The sequence below is a fragment of the Hyla sarda genome, unplaced genomic scaffold (genome assembly GCF_029499605.1).
Source record: "Hyla sarda isolate aHylSar1 unplaced genomic scaffold, aHylSar1.hap1 scaffold_675, whole genome shotgun sequence".
NCBI lineage: Eukaryota > Metazoa > Chordata > Amphibia > Anura > Hylidae > Hyla > Hyla sarda.
In genome coordinates this window covers 42,570-67,144 of record NW_026610692.1, presented here as the reverse complement: position 1 = coordinate 67,144, position 24,575 = coordinate 42,570, and the positions used below count along the sequence as shown (strand labels likewise).

Sequence of the window (24,575 nt, the reverse complement as noted above, 5' to 3'; positions counted from 1 at the left end):
CCGAGCGCTCCGGGTCCCCGCTCCTCCCCGGAGCGCTCGCTTCACTCTCCCCGCGGCAGCGCTCCGGTCACGTCCTCTGACCCGGGGCGCTGCGATTCCGCTGCCAGCCGGGATGCGATTCGCGATGCGGGTAGCGCCCGCTCGCGATGCGCACCCCGGCTCCCCTACCTGACTCGCTCTCCGTCTGTTCTGTCCCGGCGCGCGCGGCCCCGCTCCTTAGGGCGCGCGCGCGCCGGGTCTCTGCGATTTAAAGGGCCACTGCGCCGCTGATTGGCGCAGTGGTCCCAATTAGTGTGTTCACCTGTGCACTTCCCTATATCACCTCACTTCCCCTGCACTCCCTTGCCGGATCTTGTTGCCTTAGTGCCAGTGAAAGCGTTCCTTGTGTGTTCCTTGCTTGTGTTTCCAGACCTTCTGCCGTTGCCCCTGACTACGATCCTTGCTGCCTGCCCCGACCTTCTGCTACGTCCGACCTTGCTTTTGCCTACTCCCTTGTACCGCGCCTATCTTCAGCAGCCAGAGAGGTGAGCCGTTGCTAGCGGATACGACCTGGTCACTACCGCCGCAGCAAGACCATCCCGCTTTGCGGCGGGCTCTGGTGAAAACCAGTAGTGGCTTAGAACCGGTCCACTAGCACGGTCCACGCCAATCCCTCTCTGGCACAGAGGATCCACTACCTGCCAGCCGGCATCGTGACAGTAGATCCGGCCATGGATCCCGCTGAAGTTCCTCTGCCAGTTGTCGCTGACCTCACCACGGTGGTCGCCCAGCAGTCACAACAGATAGCGCAACAAGGCCAACAGCTGTCTCAACTGACCGTTATGCTACAACAGTTACTACCACAGCTTCAGCAGTCATCTCCTCCGCCAGCTCCTGCACCTCCTCCGCAGCGAGTGGCCGCTCCTGGGATACGCTTATCCTTGCCGGATAAATTTGATGGGGACTCTAAGTTTTGCCGTGGCTTTCTTTCCCAATGTTCCCTGCATCTGGAGATGATGTCGGACCTGTTTCCCACTGAAAGGTCTAAGGTGGCTTTCGTAGTCAGCCTTCTGTCCGGAAAAGCCCTGTCATGGGCCACACCGCTCTGGGACCGCAATGACCCCGTCACTGCCTCTGTACACTCCTTCTTCTCGGAAATCCGAAGTGTCTTTGAGGAACCTGCCCGAGCCTCTTCTGCTGAGACTGCCCTGTTGAACCTGGTCCAGGGTAATTCTTCCGTTGGCGAGTATGCCGTACAATTCCGTACTCTTGCTTCAGAATTGTCCTGGAATAATGAGGCCCTCTGCGCGACCTTCAAAAAAGGCCTATCCAGCAACATTAAAGATGTTCTGGCCGCACGAGAAATTCCTGCTAATCTACATGAACTTATTCACCTAGCCACTCGCATTGACATGCGTTTTTCCGAAAGGCGTCAGGAACTCCGCCAAGATATGGACTCTGTTCGCACTAGGCGTTTCTCCTCCTCGGCTCCTCTCTCCTCTGGTCCCCTGCAATCTGTTCCTGTGCCTCCCGCCGTGGAGGCTATGCAGGTCGACCGGTCTCGCCTGACACCTCAAGAGAGGACACGACGCCGTATGGAGAACCTCTGCCTGTACTGTGCTAGTACCGAACACTTCCTAAGAGATTGTCCTATCCGTCCTCCCCGCCTGGAAAGACGTACGCTGACTCCGCACAATAATGAGACAGTCCTTGATGTCTACTCTGCTTCTCCACGTCTTACTGTGCCTGTGCGGATGTCTGCCTCTGCCTTCTCCTTCTCTACAGTGGCCTTCTTGGACTCAGGATCTGCAGGAAATTTAATTTTGGCCTCTCTCGTCAACAGGTTCAACATCCCGGTGACCAGTCTCGCCAGACCCCTCTACATCAATTGTGTAAATAATGAAAGATTGGACTGTACCATACGTTTCCGCACGGAGCCCCTTCTTATGAGCATCGGATCTCATCATGAGAGGATTGAACTTTTGGTCCTCCCAAATTGCACCTCGGAAATTCTCCTTGGACTTCCCTGGCTTCAACTTCATTCCCCTACCCTGGATTGGTCCACTGGGGAGATCAAGAGTTGGGGGTCCTCTTGTTCCAAGAACTGTCTAAAACCGGTTCCCAGTAACCCTTGCCGTAACTCTGTGGTTCCTCCAGTAACCGGTCTCCCTAAGGCCTATATGGACTTCGCGGATGTTTTCTGCAAAAAACAAGCTGAGACTCTACCTCCTCACAGGCCTTATGATTGCCCTATCGACCTCCTCCCGGGCACTACTCCACCCCGGGGCAGAATTTATCCTCTCTCTGCCCCAGAGACTCTTGCCATGTCCGAATACGTCCAGGAGAATCTAAAAAAGGGCTTTATCCGTAAATCCTCCTCTCCTGCCGGAGCCGGATTTTTCTTTGTGTCTAAAAAAGATGGCTCCCTACGTCCTTGCATTGACTACCGCGGTCTTAATAAAATCACGGTTAAGAACCGCTACCCCTTACCCCTCATCTCTGAACTCTTTGATCGCCTCCAAGGTGCCCCCATCTTCACTAAATTGGACTTAAGAGGCGCCTATAACCTCATCCGCATCAGAGAGGGGGACGAGTGGAAAACGGCATTTAACACCAGAGATGGACACTTTGAGTATCTGGTCATGCCCTTTGGACTGTGCAACGCCCCTGCCGTCTTCCAAGACTTTGTCAATGAAATTTTTCGTGATCTGTTATACTCCTGTGTTGTTGTATATCTGGACGATATCCTAATTTTTTCTGCCAATCTAGAAGAACACCGCCAGCATGTCCGTATGGTTCTTCAGAGACTTCGTGACAACCAACTCTATGCCAAAATTGAGAAATGTCTGTTTGAATGCCAATCTCTTCCTTTTCTAGGATATTTGGTCTCTGGCCAGGGACTACAGATGGATCCAGACAAACTCTCTGCCGTCTTAGATTGGCCACGCCCCTCCGGACTCCGTGCTATCCAACGCTTTTTGGGGTTCGCCAATTATTACAGGCAATTTATTCCACATTTTTCTACCATTGTGGCTCCTATCGTGGCTTTAACCAAAAAAAATGCTGATCCCAAGTCCTGGCCTCCTCAAGCAGAAGACGCCTTTAAACGACTCAAGTCTGCCTTTTCTTCGGCTCCCGTCCTCTCCAGACCTGACCCTTCCAAACCCTTCCTATTGGAGGTTGATGCCTCCTCAGTGGGAGCTGGAGCTGTTCTTCTACAAAAAAATTCTTCCGGGCATGCTGTCACTTGTGGTTTTTTCTCTAGGACCTTCTCTCCAGCGGAGAGGAACTACTCCATCGGGGATCGAGAGCTTCTAGCCATTAAATTAGCACTTGAGGAATGGAGGCATCTGCTGGAGGGATCAAGTTCTCCTGTTATTATCTACACCGACCACAAGAACCTCTCCTACCTCCAGTCTGCCCAACGGCTGAATCCTCGCCAGGCCCGGTGGTCTCTGTTCTTTGCCCGATTTAATTTTGAGATTCACTTTCGTCCTGCCGATAAGAACATTAGGGCCGATGCTCTCTCTCGTTCCTCGGATGCCTCAGAAGTTGAACTCTCTCCGCAACACATCATTCCACCTGACTGCCTGATCTCCACTTCTCCTGCCTCCATCAGGCAGACTCCTCCAGGAAAGACCTTTGTTTCTCCTCGCCAACGCCTCGGAATCCTCAAATGGGGTCACTCCTCCCATCTCGCAGGTCATGCGGGTATCAAGAAATCTGTGCAACTCATCTCCCGCTTCTATTGGTGGCCGACTCTGGAGACGGATGTTGTGGACTTTGTGCGAGCCTGCACTATCTGTGCCCGGGATAAGACTCCTCGCCAGAAGCCCGCTGGTTTTCTTCATCCTCTGCCTGTCCCCGAACAGCCTTGGTCTCTGATTGGTATGGATTTTATTACTGATTTACCCCCTTCCCGTGGCAACACTGTTATTTGGGTGGTCGTTGATCGATTCTCCAAAATGGCACATTTCATCCCTCTTCCTGGTCTTCCTTCTGCGCCTCAGTTGGCTAAACAATTTTTTGTACACATTTTTCGTCTTCACGGGTTGCCTACGCAGATTGTCTCGGATAGAGGCGTCCAATTCGTGTCTAAATTCTGGAGGGCTCTCTGTAAACAACTCAAGATTAAATTAAATTTTTCTTCTGCATATCATCCCCAGTCCAATGGACAAGTAGAAAGGATTAACCAGATCTTGGGTGATTATTTGCGACATTTTGTTTCCTCCCGCCAGGATGACTGGGCAGATCTCCTCCCATGGGCCGAATTCTCGTATAACTTCAGGGTCTCTGAGTCTTCCTCCAAATCCCCATTTTTCGTGGTGTACGGCCGTCACCCTCTTCCCCCCCTCCCTACTCCCTTGCCCTCTGGTCTGCCCGCTGTGGATGAAATTTCTCGTGACCTTTCCATCATATGGAGAGAGACCCAAAATTCTCTCTTACAGGCTTCATCACGCATGAAGAAGTTCGCGGATAAGAAAAGAAGAGCTCCCCCCGTTTTTTCCCCTGGAGACAAGGTATGGCTCTCCGCTAAATATGTCCGCTTCCGTGTCCCTAGCTACAAGTTGGGACCACGCTATCTTGGTCCTTTCAAAATTTTGTCTCAAATTAATCCTGTCTCTTATAAACTTCTTCTTCCTCCCTCTCTTCGTATCCCTAATGCCTTTCACGTCTCTCTTCTCAAACCACTCATCCTCAACCGTTTTTCTCCCAAATCTGTTCCTCCCACTCCTGTTTCTGGCTCCTCGGACATCTTCTCGGTCAAAGAAATTTTAGCTGCCAAAAAGGTCAGAGGGAAAAATTTTTTTTTAGTGGACTGGGAGGGTTGTGGTCCTGAAGAGAGATCCTGGGAACCTGAGGACAACATCCTAGACAAAAGTCTGCTCCTCAGGTTCTCAGGCTCTAAGAAGAGGGGGAGACCCAAGGGGGGGGGTACTGTTACGCCGAGCGCTCCGGGTCCCCGCTCCTCCCCGGAGCGCTCGCTTCACTCTCCCCGCGGCAGCGCTCCGGTCACGTCCTCTGACCCGGGGCGCTGCGATTCCGCTGCCAGCCGGGATGCGATTCGCGATGCGGGTAGCGCCCGCTCGCGATGCGCACCCCGGCTCCCCTACCTGACTCGCTCTCCGTCTGTTCTGTCCCGGCGCGCGCGGCCCCGCTCCTTAGGGCGCGCGCGCGCCGGGTCTCTGCGATTTAAAGGGCCACTGCGCCGCTGATTGGCGCAGTGGTCCCAATTAGTGTGTTCACCTGTGCACTTCCCTATATCACCTCACTTCCCCTGCACTCCCTTGCCGGATCTTGTTGCCTTAGTGCCAGTGAAAGCGTTCCTTGTGTGTTCCTTGCTTGTGTTTCCAGACCTTCTGCCGTTGCCCCTGACTACGATCCTTGCTGCCTGCCCCGACCTTCTGCTACGTCCGACCTTGCTTTTGCCTACTCCCTTGTACCGCGCCTATCTTCAGCAGCCAGAGAGGTGAGCCGTTGCTAGCGGATACGACCTGGTCACTACCGCCGCAGCAAGACCATCCCGCTTTGCGGCGGGCTCTGGTGAAAACCAGTAGTGGCTTAGAACCGGTCCACTAGCACGGTCCACGCCAATCCCTCTCTGGCACAGAGGATCCACTACCTGCCAGCCGGCATCGTGACAAGCAGAAGTCCTGTGCCTGGACGCTCCAACAGCGGCCAGACACAAGCAGAAGCAGAAGCAGCAGAAGCAGCAGCAGCACCACCTTTTGTTTTTTGGCTGCAGCAGCAGCAAGGCCCACAGGGCTGGCTAGCTGGCTAGCCAGCAAGCAGGTAGCAATGAAAGTAGGAATCTTTCTTTTTAACCCTGTAAGGGGGTGGTGCACTGTACCCGAAGATACTGCCATATCGGGTCAATGCATAGGGCGACGGAAGCAAGCTTCGAAATCGGCCCCCGTTCTCAAAAATCCATTTAATATATGGTCCCCAGATAGGGGACGTATCAGATATTAAACTGATAAGAACAGATACTACACTTGATCTTAGCCAAAAGGCCGAGAAGCGATAACCGTGAAAGGGGCGGGCCCAACAAGGTGCCCTTCATGGGCACTATCACTGCTTGCTGTCAGGGAGGCTGCCAGACAATTTTCCATGCACACTCTGGGCTGGGGGGCAGTCAACCACCAGTACACACAGCAGAACCTAAACCCATACCATTATTGCTAAGCAGCAAGACAGGGGCCCATTGCACTCCCACGGGGCCTTTTTAAATGCAATCCATAACCCGGATTTGCCAGGAACCCTTCTTACTCCTCCTACTTGCATGTGACACTGGGCTTAGGATCTGCATAGGAAACACACACACAAGCACACACCTACCTTTGTTGCCTGCAGATGCCTCCTTGGCTGTCCCCAAACGGTATCAAACCAACACCCACGGGAAGCTGTAAGCATAGAGGACATGCCTGCACCCCATTGGACTTACCTGTGTGGGTTAAATCCGGGTTATTTGACAACCTATGGCGGTGATGGTTCTGCTCAGGCAGAGCAGTGCTGATGCTCCTCATAAAGCTGTCGCTGCTGTGAAGGTTCTAGGTGACATCACAAATCCCTATGGTTACATACACAACAAAGCTGGGTTGTTGTTGTTTACACTCTGCAAGGCCTGTGGAAGTGAGTGACATCATAGCACTGTAGTTCTGAGGGTTCTAGATGGATGCAACAATCTCCTGTTGCTTCTATGAAGGCCATAATAGACGACATCACCAAACAGCTCCATAGTCACATACACAGCAAAGGAGAGATGTTGTTTACACCTAGTGATGTCAGTGGTATTGAGTGACATCACAGCACAGTGCTAAGGCTCCTGGGCCTGGACACAGCAGCGGCTGCAATATCTCAACGGAGAATACGTTTATATATATGTGTGTGTGTGCGCGTATATATATATATATATATATATATATATATATATATATATATATATATATTTCTCCGCCGAAATCACTTTTAAACCCATTTCCACCTTTTTTTCCCTTCTCTTCCTCTTACTTTTTTTTCACGTTTTTTTACGTTTTTCTCCTTTTCGCCTCTTTTCTGGGCGTATTATTCTTCTTTTTCTTCTTTTTTTTCGTCTAATGCATACCCCATCAGTGCAGCAATGCTTATTCAATACCGCCAGCAGATGGAGACACTGGGGGATAATTTTCTAAGGATTTATACTGATTTTTCCTGTCTGAATTTGTCGCACAGAAAGTTGCAGGCCAAATATGTGTGACATTTCTGCGACTTTAGCTTCTAGAGCATTTTTACAACATTATACATAGGTGCTGAATACATAAAAAGCGACTGTTCAGCGACAGACAAGTCGCATCGGCTGAAAGTAGGCCAGAATGTCAGTCCATGTTGGAGCAGGTTTAGATACAGTCTAAAGTATAGATCTCAAAGTCTGTGCACAGAATTTAGCAAGGGCCTCGCACCTTCTGATGCATCAGGTAGGTGCACAATAGCATAGCCTAACCCTCTGTACTTTGGTCTATATTGATGCGGGACATAGACAGCCAGCTGATGACCAATCCATTAGTGCAATGGATGGCTGGAAGCATTTGTCTTTGCCTTTGCAATACCACAGAAGCAATGCATGGTCAATGTACAGCAATGACACACCTGTGTGAACAGCCAGGAGACCCCCCCCCCCCCCCCATGTTATGTTACATAGTTACATAGTTAGTACGGTCGAAAAAAGACATATGTCCATCAAGTTCAACCAGGGAATTAAGGGGTAGGGGTGTGGCGCGATATTGGGGAAGGGATGAGATTTTATATTTCTTCATAAGCATTAATCTTATTTTGTCAATTAGGAACATTCAGCACCCACCCGCTATCAAGGCAGCTGCCTATCATGTCATGCCCTACCTGCACAGGTGTGCTGGCTACTCAAATGATCCAATTAAGGAGGCCATTTAGTCAGCAGCAGCAGAAGTCCTGTGCCTGGACGCTCCAACAGCGGCCAGACACAAGCAGAAGCAGCAGAAGCAGCAGCAGCACCACCTTTTGTTTTTTGGCTGCAGCAGCAGCAAGGCCCACAGGGCTGGCTAGCTGGCTAGCCAGCAAGCAGGTAGCAATGAAAGTAGGAATCTTTCTTTTTAACCCTGTAAGGGGGTGGTGCACTGTACCCGAAGATACTGCCATATCGGGTCAATGCATAGGGTGACGGAAGCAAGCTTCGAAATCGGCCCCCGTTCTCAAAAATCCATTTAATATATGGTCCCCAGATAGGGGACGTATCAGATATTAAACTGATAAGAACAGATACTACACTTGATCTTAGCCAAAAGGCCGAGAAGCGATAACCGTGAAAGGGGCGGGCCCAACAAGGTGCCCTTCATGGGCACTATCACTGCTTGCTGTCAGGGAGGCTGCCAGACAATTTTCCATGCACACTCTGGGCTGGGGGGCAGTCAACCACCAGTACACACAGCAGAACCTAAACCCATACCATTATTGCTAAGCAGCAAGACAGGGGCCCATTGCACTCCCACGGGGCCTTTTTAAATGCAATCCATAACCCGGATTTGCCAGGAACCCTTCTTACTCCTCCTACTTGCATGTGACACTGGGCTTAGGATCTGCATAGGAAACACACACACAAGCACACACCTACCTTTGTTGCCTGCAGATGCCTCCTTGGCTGTCCCCAAACGGTATCAAACCAACACCCACGGGAAGCTGTAAGCATAGAGGACATGCCTGCACCCCATTGGACTTACCTGTGTGGGTTAAATCCGGGTTATTTGACAACCTATGGCGGTGATGGTTCTGCTCAGGCAGAGCAGTGCTGATGCTCCTCATAAAGCTGTCGCTGCTGTGAAGGTTCTAGGTGACATCACAAATCCCTATGGTTACATACACAACAAAGCTGGGTTGTTGTTGTTTACACTCTGCAAGGCCTGTGGAAGTGAGTGACATCATAGCACTGTAGTTCTGAGGGTTCTAGATGGATGCAACAATCTCCTGTTGCTTCTATGAAGGCCATAATAGACAACATCACCAAACAGCTCCATAGTCACATACACAGCAAAGGAGAGATGTTGTTTACACCTAGTGATGTCAGTGGTATTGAGTGACATCACAGCACAGTGCTAAGGCTCCTGGGCCTGGACACAGCAGCGGCTGCAATATCTCAACAGAGAATACGTTTATATATATGTGTGTGTGTGCGCGTATATATATATATATATATATATATATATTTCTCCGCCGAAATCACTTTTAAACCCATTTCCACCTTTTTTTCCCTTCTCTTCCTCTTACTTTTTTTTCACGTTTTTTTACGTTTTTCTCCTTTTCGCCTCTTTTCTGGGCGTATTATTCTTCTTTTTCTTCTTTTTTTTCGTCTAATGCATACCCCATCAGTGCAGCAATGCTTATTCAATACCGCCAGCAGATGGAGACACTGGGGGATAATTTTCTAAGGATTTATACTGATTTTTCCTGTCTGAATTTGTCGCACAGAAAGTTGCAGGCCAAATATGTGTGACATTTCTGCGACTTTAGCTTCTAGAGCATTTTTACAACATTATACATAGGTGCTGAATACATAAAAAGCGACTGTTCAGCGACAGACAAGTCGCATCGGCTGAAAGTAGGCCAGAATGTCAGTCCATGTTGGAGCAGGTTTAGATACAGTCTAAAGCATAGATCTCAAAGTCTGTGCACAGAATTTAGCAAGGGCCTCGCACCTTCTGATGCATCAGGTAGGTGCACAATAGCATAGCCTAACCCTCTGTACTTTGGTCTATATTGATGCGGGACATAGACAGCCAGCTGATGACCAATCCATTAGTGCAATGGATGGCTGGAAGCATTTGTCTTTGCCTTTGCAATACCACAGAAGCAATGCATGGTCAATGTACAGCAATGACACACCTGTGTGAACAGCCAGGAGACCCCCCCCCCCCCCCCCCCATGTTATGTTACATAGTTACATAGTTAGTACGGTCGAAAAAAGACATATGTCCATCAAGTTCAACCAGGGAATTAAGGGGTAGGGGTGTGGCGCGATATTGGGGAAGGGATGAGATTTTATATTTCTTCATAAGCATTAATCTTATTTTGTCAATTAGGAACATTCAGCACCCACCCGCTATCAAGGCAGCTGCCTATCATGTCATGCCCTACCTGCACAGGTGTGCTGGCTACTCAAATGATCCAATTAAGAAGGCCATTTAGTCAGCAGCAGCAGAAGTCCTGTGCCTGGACGCTCCAACAGCGGCCAGACACAAGCAGAAGCAGAAGCAGCAGAAGCAGCAGCAGCACCACCTTTTGTTTTTTGGCTGCAGCAGCAGCAAGGCCCACAGGGCTGGCTAGCTGGCTAGCCAGCAAGCAGGTAGCAATGAAAGTAGGAATCTTTCTTTTTAACCCTGTAAGGGGGTGGTGCACTGTACCCGAAGATACTGCCATATCGGGTCAATGCATAGGGCGACGGAAGCAAGCTTCGAAATCGGCCCCCGTTCTCAAAAATCCATTTAATATATGGTCCCCAGATAGGGGACGTATCAGATATTAAACTGATAAGAACAGATACTACACTTGATCTTAGCCAAAAGGCCGAGAAGCGATAACCGTGAAAGGGGCGGGCCCAACAAGGTGCCCTTCATGGGCACTATCACTGCTTGCTGTCAGGGAGGCTGCCAGACAATTTTCCATGCACACTCTGGGCTGGGGGGCAGTCAACCACCAGTACACACAGCAGAACCTAAACCCATACCATTATTGCTAAGCAGCAAGACAGGGGCCCATTGCACTCCCACGGGGCCTTTTTAAATGCAATCCATAACCCGGATTTGCCAGGAACCCTTCTTACTCCTCCTACTTGCATGTGACACTGGGCTTAGGATCTGCATAGGAAACACACACACAAGCACACACCTACCTTTGTTGCCTGCAGATGCCTCCTTGGCTGTCCCCAAACGGTATCAAACCAACACCCACGGGAAGCTGTAAGCATAGAGGACATGCCTGCACCCCATTGGACTTACCTGTGTGGGTTAAATCCGGGTTATTTGACAACCTATGGCGGTGATGGTTCTGCTCAGGCAGAGCAGTGCTGATGCTCCTCATAAAGCTGTCGCTGCTGTGAAGGTTCTAGGTGACATCACAAATCCCTATGGTTACATACACAACAAAGCTGGGTTGTTGTTGTTTACACTCTGCAAGGCCTGTGGAAGTGAGTGACATCATAGCACTGTAGTTCTGAGGGTTCTAGATGGATGCAATAATCTCCTGTTGCTTCTATGAAGGCCATAATAGACGACATCACCAAACAGCTCCATAGTCACATACACAGCAAAGGAGAGATGTTGTTTACACCTAGTGATGTCAGTGGTATTGAGTGACATCACAGCACAGTGCTAAGGCTCCTGGGCCTGGACACAGCAGCGGCTGCAATATCTCAACGGAGAATACGTTTATATATATGTGTGTGTGTGCGCGTATATATATATATATATATATATATATATATATATATATATATATTTCTCCGCCGAAATCACTTTTAAACCCATTTCCACCTTTTTTTTCCCTTCTCTTCCTCTTACTTTTTTTTCACGTTTTTTTACGTTTTTCTCCTTTTCGCCTCTTTTCTGGGCGTATTATTCTTCTTTTTCTTCTTTTTTTTCGTCTAATGCATACCCCATCAGTGCAGCAATGCTTATTCAATACCGCCAGCAGATGGAGACACTGGGGGATAATTTTCTAAGGATTTATACTGATTTTTCCTGTCTGAATTTGTCGCACAGAAAGTTGCAGGCCAAATATGTGTGACATTTCTGCGACTTTAGCTTCTAGAGCATTTTTACAACATTATACATAGGTGCTGAATACATAAAAAGCGACTGTTCAGCGACAGACAAGTCGCATCGGCTGAAAGTAGGCCAGAATGTCAGTCCATGTTGGAGCAGGTTTAGATACAGTCTAAAGTATAGATCTCAAAGTCTGTGCACAGAATTTAGCAAGGGCCTCGCACCTTCTGATGCATCAGGTAGGTGCACAATAGCATAGCCTAACCCTCTGTACTTTGGTCTATATTGATGCGGGACATAGACAGCCAGCTGATGACCAATCCATTAGTGCAATGTATGGCTGGAAGCATTTGTCTTTGCCTTTGCAATACCACAGAAGCAATGCATGGTCAATGTACAGCAATGACACACCTGTGTGAACAGCCAGGAGACCCCCCCCCCCCCCCCCCATGTTATGTTACATAGTTACATAGTTAGTACGGTCGAAAAAAGACATATGTCCATCAAGTTCAACCAGGGAATTAAGGGGTAGGGGTGTGGCGCGATATTGGGGAAGGGATGAGATTTTATATTTCTTCATAAGCATTAATCTTAATTTTGTCAATTAGGAACATTCAGCACCCACCCGCTATCAAGGCAGCTGCCTATCATGTCATGCCCTACCTGCACAGGTGTGCTGGCTACTCAAATGATCCAATTAAGGAGGCCATTTAGTCAGCAGCAGCAGAAGTCCTGTGCCTGGACGCTCCAACAGCGGCCAGACACAAGCAGAAGCAGCAGAAGCAGCAGCAGCACCACCTTTTGTTTTTTGGCTGCAGCAGCAGCAAGGCCCACAGGGGCTGGCTAGCTGGCTAGCCAGCAAGCAGGTAGCAATGAAAGTAGGAATCTTTCTTTTTAACCCTGTAAGGGGGGTGGTGCACTGTACCCGAAGATACTGCCATATCGGGTCAATGCATAGGCTGACGGAAGCAAGCTTCGAAATCGGCCCCCCGTTCTCAAAAATCCATTTAATATATGGTCCCCCAGATAGGGGACGTATCAGATATTAAACTGATAAGAACAGATACTACACTTGATCTTAGCCAAAAGGCCGAGAAGCGATAACCGTGAAAGGGGCGGGGCCCAACAAGGTGCCCTTCATGGGCACTATCACTGCTTGCTGTCAGGGAGGCCTGCCAGACAATTTTCCATGCACACTCTGGGCTGGGGGGCAGTCAACCACCAGTACACACAGCAGAACCTAAACCCATACCATTATTGCTAAGCAGCAAGACAGGGGCCCATTGCACTCCCACGGGGCCTTTTTAAATGCAATCCATAACCCGGATTTGCCAGGAACCCTTCTTACTCCTCCTACTTGCATGTGACACTGGGCTTAGGATCTGCATAGGAAACACACACACAAGCACACACCTACCTTTGTTGCCTGCAGATGCCTCCTTGGCTGTCCCCAAACGGTATCAAACCAACACCCACGGGAAGCTGTAAGCATAGAGGACATGCCTGCACCCCATTGGACTTACCTGTGTGGGTTAAATCCGGGTTATTTGACAACCTATGGCGGGTGATGGGTTCTGCTCAGGCAGAGCAGTGCTGATGCTCCTCATAAAGCTGTCGCTGCTGTGAAGGTTCTAGGTGACATCACAAATCCCTATGGTTACATACACAACAAAGCTGGGTTGTTGTTGTTTACACTCTGCAAGGCCTGTGGAAGTGAGTGACATCATAGCACTGTAGTTCTGAGGGTTCTAGATGGATGCAACAATCTCCTGTTGCTTCTATGAAGGCCATAATAGACAACATCACCAAACAGCTCCATAGTCACATACACAGCAAAGGAGAGATGTTGTTTACACCTAGTGATGTCAGTGGTATTGAGTGACATCACCAGCACAGTGCTAAGGCTCCTGGGCCTGGACACAGCAGCGGCTGCAATATCTCAACGGAGAATACGTTTATATATATGTGTGTGTGTGCGCGTATATATATATATATATATATATATTATATATATATATATATATATTTCTCCGCCGAAATCACTTTTAAACCCATTTCCACCTTTTTTTCCCTTCTCTTCCTCTTACTTTTTTTTCACGTTTTTTTACGTTTTTCTCCTTTTCGCCTCTTTTCTGGCGCGTATTATTCTTCTTTTTCTTCTTTTTTTTCGTCTAATGCATACCCCATCAGTGCAGCAATGCTTATTCAATACCGCCAGCAGATGGAGACACTGGGGGATAATTTTCTAAGGATTTATACTGATTTTTTCCTGTCTGAATTTGTCGCACAGAAAGTTGCAGGCCAAATATGTGTGACATTTCTGCGACTTTAGCTTCTAGAGCATTTTTACAACATTTTACATAGGTGCTGAATACATAAAAAGCGACTGTTCAGCGACAGACAAGTCGCATCGGCTGAAAGTAGGCCAGAATGTCAGTCCATGTTGGAGCAGGTTTAGATACAGTCTAAAGTATAGATCTCAAAGTCTGTGCACAGAATTTAGCAAGGGCCTCGCACCTTCTGATGCATCAGGTAGGTGCACAATAGCATAGCCTAACCCTCTGTACTTTGGTCTATATTGATGCGGGACATAGACAGCCAGCTGATGACCAATCCATTAGTGCAATGGATGGCTGGAAGCATTTGTCTTTGCCTTTGCAATACCACAGAAGCAATGCATGGTCAATGTACAGCAATGACACACCTGTGTGAACAGCCAGGAGACCCCCCCCCCCCCCCATGTTATGTTACATAGTTACATAGTTAGTACGGTCGAAAAAAGACATATGTCCATCAAGTTCAACCAGGGAATTAAGGGGTAGGGGTGTGGCGCGATATTGGGGAAGGGATGAGATTTTATATTTCTTCATAAGCATTAATCTTATTTTGTCAATTAGGAACATTCAGCACCCACCCGCTATCAAGGCAGCTGCCTATCATGTCATGCCCTACCTGCACAGGTGTGCTGGCTACTCAAATGATCCAATTAAGGAGGCCATTTAGTCAGCAGCAGCAGAAGTCCTGTGCCTGGACGCTCCAACAGCGGCCAGACACAAGCAGAAGCAGAAGCAGCAGAAGCAGCAGCAGCACCACCTTTTGTTTTTTGGCTGCAGCAGCAGCAAGGCCCACAGGGCTGGCTAGCTGGCTAGCCAGCAAGCAGGTAGCAATGAAAGTAGGAATCTTTCTTTTTAACCCTGTAAGGGGGTGGTGCACTGTACCCGAAGATACTGCCATATCGGGTCAATGCATAGGGCGACGGAAGCAAGCTTCGAAATCGGCCCCCGTTCTCAAAAATCCATTTAATATATGGTCCCCAGATAGGGGACGTATCAGATATTAAACTGATAAGAACAGATACTACACTTGATCTTAGCCAAAAGGCCGAGAAGCGATAACCGTGAAAGGGGCGGGCCCAACAAGGTGCCCTTCATGGGCACTATCACTGCTTGCTGTCAGGGAGGCTGCCAGACAATTTTCCATGCACACTCTGGGCTGGGGGGCAGTCAACCACCAGTACACACAGCAGAACCTAAACCCATACCATTATTGCTAAGCAGCAAGACAGGGGCCCATTGCACTCCCACGGGGCCTTTTTAAATGCAATCCATAACCCGGATTTGCCAGGAACCCTTCTTACTCCTCCTACTTGCATGTGACACTGGGCTTAGGATCTGCATAGGAAACACACACACAAGCACACACCTACCTTTGTTGCCTGCAGATGCCTCCTTGGCTGTCCCCAAACGGTATCAAACCAACACCCACGGGAAGCTGTAAGCATAGAGGACATGCCTGCACCCCATTGGACTTACCTGTGTGGGTTAAATCCGGGTTATTTGACAACCTATGGCGGTGATGGTTCTGCTCAGGCAGAGCAGTGCTGATGCTCCTCATAAAGCTGTCGCTGCTGTGAAGGTTCTAGGTGACATCACAAATCCCTATGGTTACATACACAACAAAGCTGGGTTGTTGTTGTTTACACTCTGCAAGGCCTGTGGAAGTGAGTGACATCATAGCACTGTAGTTCTGAGGGTTCTAGATGGATGCAACAATCTCCTGTTGCTTCTATGAAGGCCATAATAGACAACATCACCAAACAGCTCCATAGTCACATACACAGCAAAGGAGAGATGTTGTTTACACCTAGTGATGTCAGTGGTATTGAGTGACATCACAGCACAGTGCTAAGGCTCCTGGGCCTGGACACAGCAGCGGCTGCAATATCTCAACGGAGAATACGTTTATATATATGTGTGTGTGTGCGCGTATATATATATATATATATATATATATATATATATATATATATATATATATATTTCTCCGCCGAAATCACTTTTAAACCCATTTCCACCTTTTTTTCCCTTCTCTTCCTCTTACTTTTTTTTCACGTTTTTTTACGTTTTTCTCCTTTTCGCCTCTTTTCTGGGCGTATTATTCTTCTTTTTCTTCTTTTTTTTCGTCTAATGCATACCCCATCAGTGCAGCAATGCTTATTCAATACCGCCAGCAGATGGAGACACTGGGGGATAATTTTCTAAGGATTTATACTGATTTTTCCTGTCTGAATTTGTCGCACAGAAAGTTGCAGGCCAAATATGTGTGACATTTCTGCGACTTTAGCTTCTAGAGCATTTTTACAACATTATACATAGGTGCTGAATACATAAAAAGCGACTGTTCAGCGACAGACAAGTCGCATCGGCTGAAAGTAGGCCAGAATGTCAGTCCATGTTGGAGCAGGTTTAGATACAGTCTAAAGTATAGATCTCAAAGTCTGTGCACAGAATTTAGCAAGGGCCTCGCACCTTCTGATGCATCAGGTAGGTGCACAATAGCATAGCCTAACCCTCTGTACTTTGGTCTATATTGATGCGGGACATAGACAGCCAGCTGATGACCAATCCATTAGTGCAATGGATGGCTGGAAGCATTTGTCTTTGCCTTTGCAATACCACAGAAGCAATGCATGGTCAATGTACAGCAATGACACACCTGTGTGAACAGCCAGGAGACCCCCCCCCCATGTTATGTTACATAGTTACATAGTTAGTACGGTCGAAAAAAGACATATGTCCATCAAGTTCAACCAGGGAATTAATGGGTAGGGGTGTGGCGCGATATTGGGGAAGGGATGAGATTTTATATTTCTTCATAAGCATTAATCTTATTTTGTCAATTAGGAACATTCAGCACCCACCCGCTATCAAGGCAGCTGCCTATCATGTCATGCCCTACCTGCACAGGTGTGCTGGCTACTCAAATGATCCAATTAAGGAGGCCATTTAGTCAGCAGCAGCAGAAGTCCTGTGCCTGGACGCTCCAACAGCGGCCAGACACAAGCAGAAGCAGCAGAAGCAGCAGCAGCACCACCTTTTGTTTTTTGGCTGCAGCAGCAGCAAGGCCCACAGGGCTGGCTAGCTGGCTAGCCAGCAAGCAGGTAGCAATGAAAGTAGGAATCTTTCTTTTTAACCCTGTAAGGGGGTGGTGCACTGTACCCGAAGATACTGCCATATCGGGTCAATGCATAGGGCGACGGAAGCAAGCTTCGAAATCGGCCCCCGTTCTCAAAAATCCATTTAATATATGGTCCCCAGATAGGGGACGTATCAGATATTAAACTGATAAGAACAGATACTACACTTGATCTTAGCCAAAAGGCCGAGAAGCGATAACCGTGAAAGGGGCGGGCCCAACAAGGTGCCCTTCATGGGCACTATCACTGCTTGCTGTCAGGGAGGCTGCCAGACAATTTTCCATGCACACTCTGGGCTGGGGGGCAGTCAACCACCAGTACACACAGCAGAACCTAAACCCATACCATTATTGCTAAGCAGCAAGACAGGGGCCCATTGCACTCCCACGGGGCCTTTTTAAATGCAATCCATAACCCGGATTTGCCAGGAACCCTTCTTACTCCTCCTACTTGCATGTGACACTGGGCTTAGGATCTGCATAGGAAACACACACACAAGCACACACCTACCTTTGTTGCCTGCAGATGCCTCCTTGGCTGTCCCCAAACGGTATCAAACCAACACCCACGGGAAGCTGTAAGCATAGAGGACATGCCTGCACCCCATTGGACTTACCTGTGTGGGTTAAATCCGGGTTATTTGACAACCTATGGCGGTGATGGTTCTGCTCAGGCAGAGCAGTGCTGATGCTCCTCATAAAGCTGTCGCTGCTGTGAAGGTTCTAGGTGACATCACAAATCCCTATGGTTACATACACAACAAAGCTGGGTTGTTGTTGTTTACACTCTGCAAGGCCTGTGGAAGTGAGTGACATCATAGCACTGTAGTTCTGAGGGTTCTAGATGGATGCAACAATCTCCTGTTGCTTCTATGAAGGCCATAATAGACGACATCACCAAACAGCTCCATAGTCACATACACAGCAAAGGAGAGATGTTGTTTACACCTAGTGATGTCAGTGGTATTGAGTGACATCACAGCACAGTGCTAAGGCTCCTGGGCCTGGACACAGCAGCGGCTGCAATATCTCAACGGAGAATACGTTTATATATATGTGTGTGTGTGCGCGTATATATATATATATATATATATATATATATATATATATTTCTCCGCCGAAATCACTTTTAAACCCATTTCCACCTTTTTTTCCCTTCTCTTCCTCTTACTTTTTTTTCACGTTTTTTTACGTTTTTCTCCTTTTCGCCTCTTTTCTGGGCGTATTATTCTTCTTTTTCTTCTTTTTTTTCGTCTAATGCATACCCCATCAGTGCAGCAATGCTTATTCAATACCGCCAGCAGATGGAGACACTGGGGGATAATTTTCTAAGGATTTATACTGATTTTTCCTGTCTGAATTTGTCGCACAGAAAGTTGCAGGCCAAATATGTGTGACATTTCTGCGACTTTAGCTTCTAGAGCATTTTTACAACATTATACATAGGTGCTGAATACATAAAAAGCGACTGTTCAGCGACAGACAAGTCGCATCGGCTGAAAGTAGGCCAGAATGTCAGTCCATGTTGGAGCAGGTTTAGATACAGTCTAAAGTATAGATCTCAAAGTCTGTGCACAGAATTTAGCAAGGGCCTCGCACCTTCTGATGCATCAGGTAGGTGCACAATAGCATAGCCTAACCCTCTGTACTTTGGTCTATATTGATGCGGGACATAGACAGCCAGCTGATGACCAATCCATTAGTGCAATGGATGGCTGGAAGCATTTGTCTTTGCCTTTGCAATACCACAGAAGCAATGCATGGTCAATGTACAGCAATGACACACCTGTGTGAACAGCCAGGAGACCCCCCCCCCCCCCCCCCCCATGTTATGTTACATAGTTACATAGTTAGTACGGTCGAAAAAAGACATATGTCCATCAAGTTCAACCAGGGAATTAAGGGGTAGGGGTGTGGCGCGATATTGGGGAAGGGATGAGATTTTATATTTCTTCATAAGCATTAATCTTATTTTGTCAATTAGGAACATTCAGCACCCACCCGCTATCAAGGCAGCTGCCTATCATGTCATGCCCTACCTGCACAGGTGTGCTGGCTACTCAAATGATCCAATTAAGGAGGCCATTTAGTCAGCAGCAGCAGAAGTCCTGTGCCTGGACGCTCCAACAGCGGCCAGACACAAGCAGAAGCAGCAGAAGCAGCAGCAGCACCACCTTTTGTTTTTTGGCTGCAGCAGCAGCAAGGCCCACAGGGCTGGCTAGCTGGCTAGCCAGCAAGCAGGTAGCAATGAAAGTAGGAATCTTTCTTTTTAACCCTGTAAGGGGGTGGTGCACTGTACCCGAAGATACTGCCATATCGGGTCAATGCATAGGGCGACGGAAGCAAGCTTCGAAATCGGCCCCCGTTCTCAAAAATCCATTTAATATATGGTCCCCAGATAGGGGACGTATCAGATATTAAACTGATAAGAACAGATACTACACTTGATCTTAGCCAAAAGGCCGAGAAGCGATAACCGTGAAAGGGGCGGGCCCAACAAGGTGCCCTTCATGGGCACTATCACTGCTTGCTGTCAGGGAGGCTGCCAGACAATTTTCCATGCACACTCTGGGCTGGGGGGCAGTCAACCACCAGTACACACAGCAGAACCTAAACCCATACCATTATTGCTAAGCAGCAAGACAGGGGCCCATTGCACTCCCACGGGGCCTTTTTAAATGCAATCCATAACCCGGATTTGCCAGGAACCCTTCTTACTCCTCCTACTTGCATGTGACACTGGGCTTAGGATCTGCATAGGAAACACACACACAAGCACACACCTACCTTTGTTGCCTGCAGATGCCTCCTTGGCTGTCCCCAAACGGTATCAAACCAACACCCACGGGAAGCTGTAAGCATAGAGGACATGCCTGCACCCCATTGGACTTACCTGTGTGGGTTAAATCCGGGTTATTTGACAACCTATGGCGGTGATGGTTCTGCTCAGGCAGAGCAGTGCTGATGCTCCTCATAAAGCTGTCGCTGCTGTGAAGGTTCTAGGTGACATCACAAATCCCTATGGTTACATACACAACAAAGCTGGGTTGTTGTTGTTTACACTCTGCAAGGCCTGTGGAAGTGAGTGACATCATAGCACTGTAGTTCTGAGGGTTCTAGATGGATGCAACAATCTCCTGTTGCTTCTATGAAGGCCATAATAGACGACATCACCAAACAGCTCCATAGTCACATACACAGCAAAGGAGAGATGTTGTTTACACCTAGTGATGTCAGTGGTATTGAGTGACATCACAGCACAGTGCTAAGGCTCCTGGGCCTGGACACAGCAGCGGCTGCAATATCTCAACGGAGAATACGTTTATATATATGTGTGTGTGTGCGCGTATATATATATATATATATATATATATATATATATATATTTCTCCGCCGAAATCACTTTTAAACCCATTTCCACCTTTTTTTCCCTTCTCTTCCTCTTACTTTTTTTTCACGTTTTTTTACGTTTTTCTCCTTTTCGCCTCTTTTCTGGGCGTATTATTCTTCTTTTTCTTCTTTTTTTTCGTCTAATGCATACCCCATCAGTGCAGCAATGCTTATTCAATACCGCCAGCAGATGGAGACACTGGGGGATAATTTTCTAAGGATTTATACTGATTTTTCCTGTCTGAATTTGTCGCACAGAAAGTTGCAGGCCAAATATGTGTGACATTTCTGCGACTTTAGCTTCTAGAGCATTTTTACAACATTATACATAGGTGCTGAATACATAAAAAGCGACTGTTCAGCGACAGACAAGTCGCATCGGCTGAAAGTAGGCCAGAATGTCAGTCCATGTTGGAGCAGGTTTAGATACAGTCTAAAGTATAGATCTCAAAGTCTGTGCACAGAATTTAGCAAGGGCCTCGCACCTTCTGATGCATCAGGTAGGTGCACAATAGCATAGCCTAACCCTCTGTACTTTGGTCTATATTGATGCGGGACATAGACAGCCAGCTGATGACCAATCCATTAGTGCAATGGATGGCTGGAAGCATTTGTCTTTGCCTTTGCAATACCACAGAAGCAATGCATGGTCAATGTACAGCAATGACACTGTTACGCCTAGCGCTCCGGGTCCCCGCTCCTCCCCGGAGCGCTCACGGCGTCCTTCTCCCTGCAGCTCCCCGGTCAGCGCTGACCGGGAGCGCTGCTCTGCCATGGCCGTTGGGGATGCGATTCGCACAGCGGGACGCGCCCGCTTGCGAGTCGCATCCCAGGTCACTTACCCGTTCCCGTCTCCTGCGGTCATGTGCTGGCGCGCGCGGCTCCGCTCTCTAGGGCGCGCGCGCGCCAGCTCCCTGAGACTTAAAGGGCCAGTGCACCAATGATTGGTGCCTGGCCCAATTAGCTTAATTGGTTCCCACCTGTTCCCTGCTTATATCTAGTCTCCTCCCTTGCACTCCCTTGCCGGATCTTGTTGCCTTAGTGCCAGTGAAAGCGTTCTTTGTGTGTTTATACCCTGTGTACCAGAACTATTGCTATCTCCCCTGACTACGAACCTTGCCGCCTGCCCCCGACCTTCTGCTACGTCCGACTTTGCTTCTGCCTACTCCCTTGTACCTCGCCTATCTTCAGCAGCCAGAGAGGTGCCGTTGCTAGTGGATACGACCTGGTCACTACCGCCGCAGCAAGACCATCCCGCTTTGCGGCGGGCTCTGGTGAAAACCAGTAGTGTCTTAGAACCGGTCCACTAGCACGGTCCTCGCCATCCCTCTCTGGCACAGAGGATCCACCTCCTGCCAGCCGGCATCGTGACAGTAGATCCGGCCATGGATCCCGCTGAAGTTCCTCTGCCTGTTGTCGCCGACCTCCCCACACTGGTCGCCCAGCAAGCCCGACAGATTGCCCAACAAGATCACCAGCTGTCGTACTTGACCACCATGACTCAGCAACTCCAGTCGCAGCTACAGCAGATTCAGTCTCAGCTACAGCAGCAGCAACCATCTCCTCCGCCAGCTCCTGCACCTCTTCCGCAGCGAGTGGCCACTCCTAGCCTCCGCCTGTCTTTGCCGGACAAATTTAATGGGGACTCTAAGTTTTGCCGTGGCTTCCTTTCCCAATGTTCCCTGCATCTGGAGATGATGTCGGATCAGTTTCCTACTGAAAGGTCTAAGGTGGCTTTCGTAGTCAGCCTTCTGTCTGGAAAAGCCCTGTCATGGGCCACACCGCTCTGGGACCGCGATGACCCTGTCACTGCCTCTGTACACTCCTTCTTCTCGGAAATTCGAAGTGTCTTTGAGGAACCTGCCCGAGCCTCTTCTGCTGAGACTGCCCTGCTGAACCTGGTCCAGGGTAATTCTTCCGTTGGCGAGTACGCCATACAATTCCGTACTCTTGCTTCTGAACTATCCTGGAATAATGAGGCCCTCTGCGCGACCTTTAAAAAAGGCCTATCCAGCAACATTAAGGATGTTCTGGCCGCACGAGAGACTCCTGCTAACCTGCATGAACTCATTCATCTAGCCACTCGCATTGACATGCGTTTTTCTGAGAGGCATCAAGAGCTCCGCCAGGAAAAGGACTTAGATCTCTGGACACCTCTCCCACAGTCTCCACTGCAATCTGCGCCTAGGCCTCCCGCCGAGGAGGCCATGCAAGTGGATCGGTCTCGCCTGACCCTGGAAGAGAGGAATCGCCGTAAGGAAGAGAATCTTTGTTTGTACTGTGCCAGTACTGAACATTTTCTGGTGGATTGCCCAATCCGTCCTCCACGTCTGGGAAACGCACGCTCGCACTCAGCTCTCGTGGGTGTGGCGTCTCTTGATGCCAAGTCGGCTTCTCCACGTCTCACGGTACCTGTTCGGATTTCCACTTCAGCCAGCTCTCCCCTCTCAGCCGTGGCCTGCCTGGACTCTGGAGCTTCTGGGAATTTTATTCGGGACTCCTTTGTGAATAAATTCCGGATTCCGGTGACCCGTCTTGTCAAGCCACTCCACATTTCCGCGGTCAACGGAGCCAGGGTGGACTGTACCATACGTTTCCGCACGGAGCCCCTTCTTATGAGCATCGGATCTCACCACGAGAGGATTGAACTTTTGGTCCTCCCCAATTGCACCTCGGAAATTCTCCTTGGACTTCCCTGGCTTCAACTTCATTCCCCAACCCTGGATTGGTCCACTGGGGAGATCAAGAGTTGGGGGTCCTCTTGTTCCAAGAACTGTCTAAAACCGGTTCCCAGTAACCCTTGCCGTAACTCTGTGGTTCCTCCTGTATCTGGTCCCCCTAAGGTCATTAAGGACTCTGCCTGCCACAGGAAATGCCCTTCCCCCCCTCCCAGTTCCATCAGGCAAGCTTCTGTGTCCCCTCATGGCCCTCGTCCTGGTGTCACACTGCCCCGTGCCAGGTCCCGCCCTCTGCCCTCTCTCCCCATTCCTACTCCTGCGGTTCTGCCTGCCGTTGAGGAATCCCTCCATCCTTTCCCGGTGTCCTCATCCCAGGGGAGGCAGTTACCCGATAAAGAGAAGGGGAGACCTAAGGGGGGGGGTACTGTTACGCCTAGCGCTCCGGGTCCCCGCTCCTCCCCGGAGCGCTCACGGCGTCCTTCTCCCTGCAGCTCCCCGGTCAGCGCTGACCGGGAGCGCTGCTCTGCCATGGCCGTTGGGGATGCGATTCGCACAGCGGGACGCGCCCGCTTGCGAGTCGCATCCCAGGTCACTTACCCGTTCCCGTCTCCTGCGGTCATGTGCTGGCGCGCGCGGCTCCGCTCTCTAGGGCGCGCGCGCGCCAGCTCCCTGAGACTTAAAGGGCCAGTGCACCAATGATTGGTGCCTGGCCCAATTAGCTTAATTGGTTCCCACCTGTTCCCTGCTTATATCTAGTCTCCTCCCTTGCACTCCCTTGCCGGATCTTGTTGCCTTAGTGCCAGTGAAAGCGTTCTTTGTGTGTTTATACCCTGTGTACCAGAACTATTGCTATCTCCCCTGACTACGAACCTTGCCGCCTGCCCCCGACCTTCTGCTACGTCCGACTTTGCTTCTGCCTACTCCCTTGTACCTCGCCTATCTTCAGCAGCCAGAGAGGTGCCGTTGCTAGTGGATACGACCTGGTCACTACCGCCGCAGCAAGACCATCCCGCTTTGCGGCGGGCTCTGGTGAAAACCAGTAGTGTCTTAGAACCGGTCCACTAGCACGGTCCTCGCCATCCCTCTCTGGCACAGAGGATCCACCTCCTGCCAGCCGGCATCGTGACAGACACACCTGTGTGAACAGCCAGGAGACCCCCCCCCCCCCCCCCCATGTTATGTTACATAGTTACATAGTTAGTACGGTCGAAAAAAGACATATGTCCATCAAGTTCAACCAGGGAATTAAGGGGTAGGGGTGTGGCGCGATATTGGGGAAGGGATGAGA

General features: G+C 49.3%; 7 non-coding genes across 7 annotated transcripts; all 7 read right to left on the bottom strand.

Annotated features, from left to right (window-relative positions):
* Nucleotides 1-5,814: 5,814 nt before the first annotated feature.
* LOC130343215 (U2 spliceosomal RNA) lies at nt 5,815-6,005 on the bottom strand. Its single transcript, XR_008882587.1, has one exon. It is a non-coding gene; the product is annotated as a U2 spliceosomal RNA (small nuclear RNA).
* Nucleotides 6,006-8,098: 2,093 nt separating this feature from the next.
* Nucleotides 8,099-8,289, bottom strand: LOC130343188 (U2 spliceosomal RNA). The gene has a single exon (XR_008882565.1). It is a non-coding gene; the product is annotated as a U2 spliceosomal RNA (small nuclear RNA).
* A 2,080-nt stretch (nt 8,290-10,369) lies between these two features.
* LOC130343213 (U2 spliceosomal RNA) lies at nt 10,370-10,560 on the bottom strand. The gene has a single exon (XR_008882585.1). It is a non-coding gene; the product is annotated as a U2 spliceosomal RNA (small nuclear RNA).
* Nucleotides 10,561-12,653: 2,093 nt separating this feature from the next.
* Nucleotides 12,654-12,846, bottom strand: LOC130343193 (U2 spliceosomal RNA). Its single transcript, XR_008882570.1, has one exon. It is a non-coding gene; the product is annotated as a U2 spliceosomal RNA (small nuclear RNA).
* A 2,100-nt stretch (nt 12,847-14,946) lies between these two features.
* On the bottom strand, nt 14,947-15,137 carry LOC130343212 (U2 spliceosomal RNA). Its single transcript, XR_008882584.1, has one exon. It is a non-coding gene; the product is annotated as a U2 spliceosomal RNA (small nuclear RNA).
* A 2,089-nt stretch (nt 15,138-17,226) lies between these two features.
* On the bottom strand, nt 17,227-17,417 carry LOC130343211 (U2 spliceosomal RNA). Its single transcript, XR_008882583.1, has one exon. It is a non-coding gene; the product is annotated as a U2 spliceosomal RNA (small nuclear RNA).
* A 2,085-nt stretch (nt 17,418-19,502) lies between these two features.
* LOC130343210 (U2 spliceosomal RNA) lies at nt 19,503-19,693 on the bottom strand. Its single transcript, XR_008882582.1, has one exon. It is a non-coding gene; the product is annotated as a U2 spliceosomal RNA (small nuclear RNA).
* Nucleotides 19,694-24,575: the final 4,882 nt, after the last annotated feature.